Genomic DNA, 13,801 nt, shown 5'->3' on the forward strand with positions numbered 1-13,801 from the left:
TATTTCTTTGTAAATTCTATCCAACCCAAACAAACACTTTCGTGAGTCGAAAATTAAAATCTTTCTATTGACCCCGAAAAAAGTACGGAATAAAAGAAATTCGATAACATCTCTTTGACGTTGTTCACAAAAGTACAAACATACTGACTTTCGACATCAGTTTCATACCAATCACAAAATCGATATCTCACTAAATTGACGTAACATTGTTTGCCGTTGCTCCACTGTATCGCAATTGTATGTGTACAGCAAACGTCGGCGTAGACGGTCGCTAAAGTTCAAAGTAATTTCGGGACGCGCGGCAAAACATTTAGCACAGATTCCTTAGCGTCCATTGACGATCCCGGAAACACGTCCGTGGCATTGTTTGAGTTTCGATTTGAACGCGGTCCAATATGTACCGTGTGGTACATACTGGTCTATATTAGCTTCTCATTTGCCTGGTACACGCGATGTTACCGAGAAACCGGCCAATTAAATTAACTAATAATACGCGTCGTAATCACCTTACGTCGCGCGCCGCGCCGTTCGATCGATTACCAATTATATACCAGTGATGCGTCGCGATAAATTAACACGGGCCAATTTAAGTATCGAGAATCGTGTAAAAATATAATTAATGAACATTGTCAAAAGAATTATCATAATTAATTTCGGATATTGGCTAACCGCGTGATTAAATTTTACAATCTGTGCAAAAGTAACTTCACCAGATATTCGTAATCTCCGAATACAATCGAAGGGGACAACTTTTTATTGAGAATCGGAATTACCCTCCTCTCGTCATGCGTATAACTTTCCAAAGTTACTAATTTAGTGAGATTTCTGCTTCACTCCGCTGCACACTGCGCCCACTCAGACCGCATGCTGGAAAATCTGAAAGTAGCATCCTCGTTTTAAATCTGATTGCGTGGAACATTCAGGTAGGATGAGCCAGATTACACCGCGACGTAAGACCCGAGTTATTACTCCCGATTTTATATCGCGTAGAATTTTCAGATAAAATGAAAAAGTCATAAGACGCATTAGGGGAGGGAGTTAACGGTGACACGGTAACGTCTACCTCGGATATCCGGCTAGGTGTGCTTCGCGACCTCGTCGTTCGCGAGTCTCAACTTGAACCCAAGCCAATTTGCGGGCCGCTGTTTTGTCCTTCAGAACACAGCGAATCGCGTCGTAAGGACGATCGTTACGGCGATTCACGATAAAATCCTTATTCCACGGCTCACCGCCGTCGTCGTTAAGAAAGAGAGAGAGAGAGAGAGAGAGAGAAGCGAAATCGCTTTCTTAAATATTATTTGCCCCGAAGCGTTCTATTATTCCACGCGAGACAGTGTGAGCATCGTCCACGTATTTTAGGAATGCACTTAGACAGAATTAAGATATATTGTTATTAAGCATAAAACTACTTATCATCTACGGAATGCACTTACAGAGGATTAGAGATATACTCCTAATGTATATTTTCCATTATTCTGTTTTTAAGAAATACTTTACATTGTTCTCCTCTGAGTGTATGGAATTTCCCTTTTTTTCTAGTAAACATAATACGTCATTTTACCCATATAAATAGGGCACCCTTCGACGACAGAGTCAGTTCTCTCAGTTAATAGTTCACAGTACGTAGTACTCAGAATCACGTAGTTATAAGTAATAATTGTAAAAATTTGTGAAATAAAGTTTTTTTTATAAGAAGAAAAACGACGATTCTTACAATTGGTGGCAGCGGTGCGGGATAATTAGCAAATAGTGAAAAGTGCTTTTACTTCGAGGACAATATACTAGTTGCACTAGTTACCTCCGAGGAGGACCCGAAGATTATCCTGCTGTATCGAACTCAACGGGGACAGACTGGCGTGGACAGAGTACAGAGGGGTAAGAGAAATAATTGCCTCTGAAACGGAATCAAGCGAGGGTAGCAATATTCTAGAGTCAAGAATTTTCGTTACCGCTCCAATGTCGCGCGCACAGAGTCCTAACCGCGAGCAAACGCTCACTTTCAACATATTAACCGACAAAATGCTCGAAATGACAGACGCAATAAGAGAACTCAAAAATCAAATAACGGAAATTAAAATAAACGGACATGCGAATCAAATTCCATTGCAAACAACAAGAGAAGAGATTGTTGAACCTGAAAACATTATAAAAAATTACAATAAAGTTATGCAACTAATTCCGGAATTTGATGGAAATAATGTGGAAACCTTTATAAACCACATACAAACAGCAGTAAAACGATTAGCAGTCGATCAACATGAGCTGCTTCTCTGTAGCATTGTGGCACAGAAACTCACGGGAAGAGCAAAAAACTCAATTAGAACAGACACTACGCCAAACTTTCCACAGTTTTACGAAAAACTGAGATATCTTTACGGCAAAGCACAGAATATCTCCGCTTTAGAGGTGCAAAGAGACACCTGCATCCAACGTCAGAGCGAGTCCATCGATGAATTCATAAATAGATTTCTTCGCATACATGATGAAATCATTCACGCAGTAAATTCACAGGGCACTGGCATCGCAACTATTTGTGTACAGGAACAGCTATACCAGCAGAAAGCTGTGGAAGTGTTTCGCCGCAACGTAAAACCTGAGATTGGTGATCATTTGTATTGTTTTGAGTTCAGCCTGCTCAACGAGGCATTCTCCAAAGCGAGAGCCTTCGAGGGAGAGCTCCGACTAAGAAAAATGCGAATGCAACGCTATGAATCTTCAAAAAGATTCTCTCAAGAAAAAACACGGTTTCAACCCAAGGAATGCAGCTATTGTAAGAAGCGTGGACATGAAGAAAAGGAGTGCAGAACGAAGGCATTCCACCTGCAAAAGGGACAGCAAAATTTTCGCGAGCGCCAACATCCCAATCAACCACCGGACCGAGCATCGCATCATTTGTATGCAGCCAATCAGGACCTAAACAACAGCAACGACGAGAAGTCTACCAAGGACCCGGCGGCACGTACGTCAGAGCACCCAGAATTAAATTGAAGATTCCAGGTTTCAAAGATACTATTTTCTTAGTAGATACAGGTTCAGACATATCTTTAATACATGAAATGTTTATTGAAAATCATAACTTACCAAAGTTAGACGCAATAATTGTATCTGGAGTCACTACGCACTCCATAAAAACTAAATACGCGGTAGTAGTAGAGGTATTTGAAAAAAAACATACATTTCATGTATTAGATGATCATTCGCCAGTACAGCATCAGGGAATACTAGGTATTGATTTTCTCACAGCAAACAATTTTATATTTTCAAACGAGCGACTAATTCTAAGCGGAAAAGAATTTAAAAGGTGCGATAAACCGCATCCCGATAACGTGAAAAGAAAACAAGACGTGTTAGTAATATTCAAAGATGACACTGGAGCGATCACGAGAATGAATGACTCTAATAAACCTATATTGCCGTCACACTTACATTCTGAGATAAAAGGCATTGAAAGTTTTTACGAGACATCAATCTATCCCATTTCAGAAAAGATATTAGATAACACGCGTTTAGAACTATTGAAAGAAAATACCCGTCTTTCACATATTCAAGAACATTCCAGCGAGATCTGGGATATCATAACGGAATTCCATGATATTTTTACCTTACCAGGAGACCCTCTTCCTCTTACTAAATTAATTGAACACGAAATTAAAACCTCGGACGAAATTCCTGTTAACACAAAACAATATCGTTATCCTCCAATACACCAAGAGGAAATTAAGAAACAGATTAAAGACATGCTTGCAAAAGGAATTATACAGGAATCAGATTCACCTTATAATTCACCCCTTTGGATTGTACCTAAAAAGCAGGATGCTTCTGGTAAACCCAAATGGAGATTAGTAATAGATTTTAGAAAACTTAATGAAAAGACCATTCAAGACGCTTATCCGCTTCCAAATATAGACGAAATATTAGATCAGTTAGGTAATGCGCGATATTTTTCTGCTTTTGATCTGGCATCGGGTTTCCATCAAATCGGCATGCATCCCAAAGACATTCAGAAAACAGCCTTTTCTACTCCAAACGGACATTATGAATACACTCGAATGCCCTTCGGTTTAAAAAATGCACCTCCTACCTTTCAAAGAATGATGAATCGGGGCTTAAAGGGATTAATTGGTAATAATTGCTTAGTTTATATAGACGACATAATAGTTTATGGAAAAACAATCGAAGAGCATAACAAAAATTTAAGAATATTATTTGAAAGACTTAGACAGGTCGGGCTAAAATTACAACCCGATAAGTGCGAATACCTCAAACCGGAACTTGAATATTTAGGGCACGTTATTTCGGAACAAGGCATACAACCTAACCCTAATCGAATCGAGAAGGTAAAAACTTACCCAGTACCAAGAAATCCGAAAGAAATCAAACAATTCCTTGGGCTAGTCGGTTACTACCGTAAATTTATCAAAGACTTTTCCAAGATAGCGAAACCGTTAACACGATTACTCCAAAAATCCTCAACCTTTCAATGGACTAACGAACAACAACATTCTTTTGAATCTCTCAAATCCAAGTTAATAACGCAACCTGTATTATCTTATCCTGACTGGAACAGACCGTTTGTTTTGACCACTGACGCATCTAATGAGGCCATCGGGGCAATACTCTCACAAGGAACAATAGGCAAAGACAAGCCATTGGCTTTTGCCTCTAGAACGCTTAATAAAGCAGAGACTCGATATAGCACTACGGAAAAAGAATTACTCGCGATTGTATGGGCGACAAAACATTTTAGACAATATTTATACGGAAAAAAATTTACAATCGTAACGGACCATAAACCTTTAGTCTGGCTAATGAACGTGAAAGATCCTAACTCCAGATTAATGAGATGGAGACTTAAATTAGAAGAATTCGATTACGAAATTGTTTATAAACCGGGAAAAACTAATACTAACGCCGACGGACTGTCACGAATTCCAGTAAATGCAATCGACTCCTATCTTTCCGATGAAGATATCGAACACATATTATCAGACATAATAAAAGAGAAACGCGAAATTAAGATTGCTTTTAACAAAGATCCAGTTCCGGGATGGTTAAATATTGATCCGAAATCTGTCTCCTTGGAAAATCTCTTAACTTTAATATCACCAATCATTGAGGATACAAATGCTGATCCTGACAAATGGACGTTATATTTCATAGGACCTATTAATACCAAGACACGAAACACTATAGACGCTTTAATTAACACGTACAACTTGCAGTCTAAAACTAAGACGATAATAGAAGAACGACCGTCTCAATGGTTTGAAGATAAGTTTCCACTACCAACTCCAACGAACGAATACTTACCTGAAAACGATTACGAAATACAAAAGGGACCATCATCTTCTCCCTCAATTCCATCCTCATCCAAACCAAAAGTGAATAAACAAATAATAGTAAGAAATCAAGTCGGTAGGCAAACCAATAAAACAATATTATTTATCGAAACCCCTCCTGAAATTACTAGAGAAAACGAAGTTTATGTATCTCCTCACGCAACTCACAGACAATTAAGTATTCAACTACATGACTTTTTAACTGAGAACGATCATCATCTAAATATAATACACGATCAGAAGGAAGTTAGTAAATTGATTTCAGTTATCGACGAATATTATCTTGGAGACAAATTATACATTTACGTTTCTCAGTATCTTCCAGAAATTAAAAATAAAAATGAAATTATATCGGATGCACATTCCGGCATATTAGGCGGTCATTATTCAACAGAAAAGACGCTTCAAAAGATTAGACAAAAATACAATTGGCCAAACATAACTGTTGACGTCAAAGAATTCATTGACAAGTGTGAATTATGTCAACTCAACAAGCCAGGTACTCAAAAACCTTACATCTATTCTTCTCCTGATATCCCACAAACTCCAAATGACAAAATATCCATCGATATCATGGGACCGTTTGAAATAACAAACAGAGGAAACCGGTATATCCTTGTTACCCAAGACTACCTGACACGATATATTCTCGTAGAACCTCTAGTAGATAAATCTACGGCCGCGATTATTAGAGCCTTGTGGTACTCCTGGCTCAGATATTTCGGAAAACCTAAAGAACTACTTTCCGATAACGCTTTAGAATTTACTTCTAACGAATTTAAGACACTTTGTGATAAATTGCATGTAAAACACGTACTAACTTCAGTTTATCACCCGCAATCGAACGGAAAAAATGAGAGATCACACTTAATACTAACCGAATATATTAGACATTACATTAACGAACAAGAGCAATGGGATATGATACTACCCCAAGCAATGCTCACGTACAATTGCACAGTTAATAAAAATACAGGCTATACGCCTTACGAGTTACAATTCGGTAGGGAACCAAATCACATCTTCAGTGAAGAAGATGAAAGGGTAACCCTTCAAAAACAAATTGAAGACTTACGTCTTCAACACGAAAATAAATTGGAAGAAGCGCGTAGGAGCATACGCGACTATCAAAATTCCAATGTTCCTATCAAAAATTACGTACCAATTGAAAGCAATGAGTTGATTCTTGTAAAGAATTTCAATGCCAAGTCATTCGAGCCACAATGGAAAGGTCCTTTTCCTGTTGTTCGACATGACAAATTCATAACATATCATATTAGAGAAAACGGAGAAATTAAACAATATCACAGAAGTGATATTAAACCTTTCGTTTCAGGCAATAGGAATGGATCTGATACGAATCATTCCGATACTTCTTCTCCTGATTCCCCAGGGTCATCTTACTGACAATGTGGAGAGAGAGAAGTTCAAGATCGCTCAGCTAGATGATAGTGAAGTAATTTACCTTGAAACTTTAGATAAAGTAAAATTATACCACGAACAATGGAAGATTGTAGTAGGATATGATTTATCGGATTTAGAGAAAAACTTTGCTATACTTAGAAAAGCGTATACTGATTTACTTAACCATTATTGTGTTAGTGAAGGGAAATGGATATGTTCCTCCCAAAAACGAATAACTAAGCGATTAGATCAACTAAGCGAAATAGAAAACGAAGTAGAGAACGTTCAATATTTAGCCGGATTTCAAAAGTTAAATAGAACCAAGCGCGGATTATTTAATTTTATAGGTGAAGTCAGCAAAACATTATTTGGAACTTTAGATGATACCGACGCGACCTATTATAATAACGAGCTAGATAAATTGTATGCGGATCAGAAAAATATTATTCAATACGTAAAAAATCAAACTAGCATAATACTTAAAACAATCAAAGGCTTCACATCCATTGCAAATACAGTAACTAACGTAAACGAACAATTCAATCGCCTTAGAAATGTATCACAATCTAATGAAATAAATATTTGGATTGACGAAACTCTCTTAGATTTAGATGACGAATTACGCAAGTTAAGCGAGGAAATAAAAAGGGCAGAAGAACTGATAATCGACGGTAAACATGGGACTGTTAAACCTTACGTTCTATCACCTAAAGAATTGTTTAGCGCGCTTAGACAACACAGACATGTAGATAACTTTCCGGTCCCTTTAGAGGAAATATATTACACTACTCTCGTAGACGTAAGTGAGATATCGATAGCATTAACGGGGAAACGAATACTTATTCAATTTTTAATTCCCCTTATAGAAGATAAAATCTTAGATTTAACTAGAATAATTTCACTTCCCAGGCACGGCTGGCTGGGACAATCTATTATCGACACTACTCAAAAACTCATTTTATTAGATCCATTTAGAACTATATTTATGCCGATTAGTGAAATAGAATTAACCCCAGCGAAAAGAATTGGTAAATATCAATTACTAAAACGAATCTATCCTGATTATAAAGTAGGTATTAAAGATAATTGTTTAACGGAAATTATTACAAAACGCGAATCAGAAAAATGTACAACTAAGTACATGCAAATTCAAAACACTTTATGGATCCAACTCCATACAAATCGGGATTGGATTGGTATAGCTCCAAAAGAAGAGCTGGTGCATGTACTTTGTTCCGATAAAATACCTCGTAGCGCACGAGTCTTTCGAAATTTTATACTTCATTTAGAACCAGATTGTACAGTAATTTCCAATACAGCTACTTTAAAACCTGACAATATAGCTGTAGACGAAATCGAAATACACAAGACTATTCATTTAATAGATCAAAAATCAATTAATGAGACACTCTTTCAATATCAATTAACAGATATACCTATGGACTTAATAAAAGAAACTCATATTGAACCGGAACGATTGCAAACTTTAGGCAAAACTTTAGAAGAATTAGATAACATAGCGGAACGAATATCAACACATCAAAGAACCATTACATGGAAAGAAAAATTTATGTATTATCTTCAATTGGCAGGATATATAGCCCTTGGCTCTGTCCTGTTTGTATTTCTTTATAAAATCGGATTATTTTCAAGCATTATTTATCTATTGAAACAGCTGTGTGGAAATTGCTATAATCAGTGTAGCTTTGGAAATCGCGCACCTACGCAACATGTACATTACACGCCTCATGCTCTACATGTTAATAATGAACTAGAACCAGCAATTAGACGATTAGTCCGAACCAAAATTTGAATAAACCTCAAATTTCTTTATAAGGAGGGAGGTGTGAGCATCGTCCACGTATTTTAGGAATGCACTTAGACAGAATTAAGATATATTGTTATTAAGCATAAAACTACTTATCATCTACGGAATGCACTTACAGAGGATTAGAGATATACTCCTAATGTATATTTTCCATTATTCTGTTTTTAAGAAATACTTTACATTGTTCTCCTCTGAGTGTATGGAATTTCCCTTTTTTTCTAGTAAACATAATACGTCATTTTACCCATATAAATAGGGCACCCTTCGACGACAGAGTCAGTTCTCTCAGTTAATAGTTCACAGTACGTAGTACTCAGAATCACGTAGTTATAAGTAATAATTGTAAAAATTTGTGAAATAAAGTTTTTTTTATAAGAAGAAAAACGACGATTCTTACAACAGAAGCGGCCGGCAGGAATTCGATCTTGCCACACCAAAGAATTTTCACCGGATACATCGGATCCGGCGGCTTCGTGCCTCTATTTCTCTCTCTCTCTTTCTTTTTTCTCTCTTTTCTCTCTCGTATTTCCCTCTGCTTTTTTTCGCGCCTGGATGTCCCTATCGACGCGGATCGAATCGGCAGAATTATGTTGTTGCGTCGGCAAAACGAGGTATCTCGTTCCTCGGCTTCGACGGGCGCTCTAGTGTTTTATGTAAAGACCGAACAATTTTATTCCACGTTCTCGAGTACACTCTTCTTTTCTCTCCACATGCTTTCCTCTCTCTCGCTCACACCCCGTCTCTTTTTCTCTTCACGTCTCTCCTTCTCTCTTCTTCAGGGATCTCTCCTACCGTTGGTGCCATAAATTTCATCCGCGCTACCCCCCCTTGTGCTTTGCACTGTTACTCGCCCATATATTCCGATATCCTAGAACTCAACCTTGTTCCCGCAACCCATTTCGAAGCACTCCCGCGGTTACTTTGGCTCACCCACCTTATACGTATATCGCGAATTCCGATATCGCGACCGCAGTGCGCATCTATAGATACGTTCGGCAACTATATCTTCGTGTGCGTCACGTAGAACGGATAGGGCTTTCAGTTTCATCACCGCATCGGACACCCGAGACGAAAGCACGTTTATTTTATTCATTTAAATTGTATCAACACCTTTCATCTGTAGCATGACGAATTGAAATTCAGTCAATTATTACACGAATTTTCGACAAATTTTGATAGATCGAAGTAATCTACAACTGTGAATCAAAAAGTATTAAAAAATCTTATCGAATATTTATATCTCATACACACGCTCAAATCTTTATAGCTAACATAATAATATTTTAATATTTGTTGTAATATACGAATTTAATATATTTCAAATAAATTATTTAGACTGTGTATTAGTCTATTTTTTATATAATTAATATTTAAATTAATTGTATGTGTGTGTGTCCACATATTTATAAACAGTGAGTGACTTTATTTATTATTTTGTTTATTTTATCGAGACAGTATTACATTTTTTTCGGATAGATGGGCATTTTTTTAAATTTTGTATACGTTACCACAACGAGAAAGTGCAAGTGGCACACTTGGTATTCGTGCTATTTTTTACTAGAGCATAAGAAAGGTATGATGTATGAAATATACGTCACATTAAAGATGATCTATTACGAAACGTCAGAGTCCGATGTTATAAAAATCCATCGTCCATCTACCGACCGGACTTTTTAATACATCCTTTTTCTCTGAAAGCTCGGCGTTTCCCTTGTTTCGTTTTTACGTGCAACATCAACAACGACGTGTCGTCCTTCGCTTTTAATCCACCCGGAGAAGTCGATTCTCTCGTGCATCTCTCCTAGAACGATTTTCATTCTATTTGCTTGGCTGCCGTTTAACGGCCATGCGCTACTAAACCACCGCAATACGATGGATGCACCAAGGAAACCGTATTTTTCTCGTCTTTGATTTTTCTAAAAAAGGAACTCCCTTTTATTTGTACAGTTACCATCGTATTCCGTATACGAATCTCTTTTCTATCTCGTCAGACACATTGCGATATCCAAGTGCTTAACCTTGTTGCCCAAACCCGCTTCGGAGCTTTCTCCGCTAGTCCTCGTTTTCTCTTTTTGTTTATTTAATACAAAACCCTATATGAATATGCTGGTCCAGTGGGCCTTTGAGTCATAAATTTACAATTTTGTCATTTAAGACATGTAAAATTCGAGTACTCGAAGAGTTTGCGACATTTTTTAAAATCTTATTTTAGTTTTTCATAATACGAGTTTTTATTCAGTCTGACTTTAAGTATTGAATTTATTTATTAATTGATATTATATATTCTTACTTTTCCTGCATTATTTTGCATTATCCATTTCTTAACGTATGTCTTAATTTACACTTGCTGCATATTTTAATGAGCATAATATTTTATCTTTTTTTATAGATACGTTTTTTTTCTAATTTGTATGTGTGATTAATATTCGATATGGTGATTTTTAACTCCCTCGGCAACAATCCGCCTTTATAGTGAGAAAGAAATCCATTCGATCCGACGATTTCCGTAATCCGTAATCCACTCGATTCTCGCTTGTCGGCGTGAAATTTTAATACCAAATCGATCCCGCCGTCATGGCTTTATCGCCTACTACGTGCGTGATATCGATTTCGACCGTCGCGACAATTACGATTGACGTTTCGATACGTGATCGAGGAGCGGCTCCGATCGACGGCCGACATCGCTGTAGCTTTCAACAACAATAGGGCTTCACCTAGCACAACCCGTCCTCCTCACCGAGTTACCGTTCGGCTTCGAGTTCCATCATCACGAGGGACACACTTTCTTGTCAGCAGTGTAACCCCGCAAGTCTCGAGGGAGCTTTAGCGCCGAAAGGTGAAAAGGAATAAAGAGATAGAGAAAAGCGAGATAGAGAAGAAGGTAAGGAAAGAAATGAGAAGAAGAGAAAAATAAATCTGTTTATTATTTTGGAACACATACGCAGGCCCTATCAAAACAAAGGATAACGCAAAAGCGGAAAATGTGAACAACTCAAGTGGCGAACGGTAAGGACCGAAATGATAAAAATCAGAAAAACAATAAAAATATTTGCTTTATTTAGGAATCATATAAGAAACTAAAAATATACATACATATATACATCGGTGGTACAGACAAAAGTAAAACATGTATACTAAAAACAATGATGAAGTAAAGTCACGCGCGTCCGCGACTACGTAGAGATAATTCAATAATTCATTTTTGAGAGAGCTCAATGGGGAAAAAAATGGACAGAAAAACAATGGATCGAAGAGGATGAAATAATCGAAATCGTGATCGTCCGAAATAACGGACGGAGGGCTCTTGTCAGGTTTTCCTGCCGCGGAAGGTGCGTTCTAAAAATGTTAGTATTACGCCACTGCCGTCGCGCATTCGCGCGCGCTTAAATATTCGGACCGTGTCATAAATTTTACCCTACCGTCATATATCCCCCATACGCCGTTTCGCTATTTTGCCATGAATTCCGATATCCTGGAACTTAACCTCGTTCCCGGCAACCCATTTCGCAATTCTCCCGTTTGTTCCGGTCCGGCTTTCCCCGAGGCCGACACAGGCTCGTATATACGTTGGGCTTCCTCGGGAGAAATACGATCTAATGTGACGTTCTCGTCGATGCTCTGCCTATCTCCCCATTTCGTTGTAATTCAATAACGTACATCTGTTCAGAAGAATTCGGTGCGAAAACCTGGGATTCATTTCCTCCCGAGAAACGTCAAATCCGATATCGTCAACGTCCATTCACAAATTTGCATGCCTTTATTTGTCAAGTTACACGAATTCATAATTTAATTATACTTTTACGTAGACTTCAAGTTTTGTGAAATAAGTTGGAACGAAGGAGAATTGAGGATTAAAATTAAAAAAGCTAAAATTTTATTAATAGAAAATAGTTGCTCCATTTTCTTGCGCAAACGATCATCTTAGGTGGTTTTTACACCTCAATTAAAAGTCATTATTATTAACTGCTGTATATTATTGATTGTACCAATTTGTTACTGTTTAATGACCTTAATTTCTAATCTAATATAAGATTAACCTGATACGAAGCGAAGATGATTCTGAGCGTTGATTTTCTGTGCAAGATTTAATAATTTGGTAAGTGGACGTTAGAAACCATTTTTTTACTTAGGAAAAGTTTTTATTTAGGGAAAACAGAAGGACGGAAAACATAGAGAATTAATATTGATATTGTCACCTTCTTATTTATCGTGAACGTACGTTAAATAAACGTCAGAGAATCAGGAAATGCATATCGATTATTCAGCACCGGTTATTGACAGATCTGTCAATAATATTCTTGCAATCGTAAGTAATATTAATAGTTGACAGTGGGCAAAATAAGTATGAAAGATTTGCTACCACGGCCGAGGAACCGCCGATCGCCATAAATAATTAATGTACTGTATCGGGTGATGGATGGTATTTACCAATAGATAGAATCGTCAAAACCGCGAATACCGCTTTTCGACGAGGAGATATATATGTACCCCCCCCCCTCGCCTCCCACACGTCATTCCGTCGGCGATCAAGTTCGCGCGCGCTTCAATCAAAATCTTCGACGAACTCCGACGAACGTTGAATTCTTGACAGCATGGATGAACTGAACTTCATTCTTCCGGAAAAATCGGAAACACACGGCCGCTTTCTTCGGATTTCGTCGTGCACCGAGCGATTTTTCCTCCTTGTATACGTATCCCTCCGGTCGTGCCGTTTGTGCCATAAATCCCATTTGGTTGCGAACACGCCGCCCTGTTGCTTTTTCTATGAAATCCTCTATAAACATCCCGCGCGGTATCCTCGAACTTAACCCCGTTTCTGCCTGTCTCTCGTTTATTTCGGTTTGACTTTCCGTACACGCCGAATCCCATGACATTTCGGTCCCCGAGGAACGTAACCTGTTTGTAGGTTTCCAATACATACACACGTGGGTCATTGGCGACTCGATCGTTTTACGGCCAGCAGAAATTATTGAAAAACGATCCGGTTTCTTCCTCTCTCCCGTTGCTTCTTTTCTCCCTGTGCTTTGTAAATAATGTAGGCGACAAATTTTCTCGATGGCAAGTTGGCGAACAAATTCCACGAACAAGTCCTTAGGCCGCGTATTTCTGCGAAATCTGTTTAACAAAAAGTCAGTGTAAATGGTGCGAATAAATTCAAATTAACAGAGAAGTTTTAAAACAGTTAGCATAACAAATAATACAATTACAAGACAGTATCAGTACAGATCAA

The 13,801-nt window shown here is 37.8% G+C and overlaps 1 protein-coding gene and 1 long non-coding RNA gene across 2 annotated transcripts in view; both read left to right on the plus strand.

Annotated features, from left to right (window-relative positions):
* Positions 1-13,801, plus strand: part of LOC105830924 (toll-like receptor 3) — a 221,735-nt gene that overhangs the window by 159,786 nt on the left and 48,148 nt on the right. The window lies entirely within an intron of this gene.
* On the plus strand, positions 82-8,955 carry LOC118645249. Its single transcript, XR_004963018.1, has 2 exons — positions 82-1,333; positions 8,588-8,955. It is a non-coding gene; the product is annotated as an uncharacterized LOC118645249 (long non-coding RNA).

Source organism: Monomorium pharaonis, chromosome 4 (genome assembly GCF_013373865.1).
Source record: "Monomorium pharaonis isolate MP-MQ-018 chromosome 4, ASM1337386v2, whole genome shotgun sequence".
Classification (NCBI taxonomy): domain Eukaryota; kingdom Metazoa; phylum Arthropoda; class Insecta; order Hymenoptera; family Formicidae; genus Monomorium; species Monomorium pharaonis.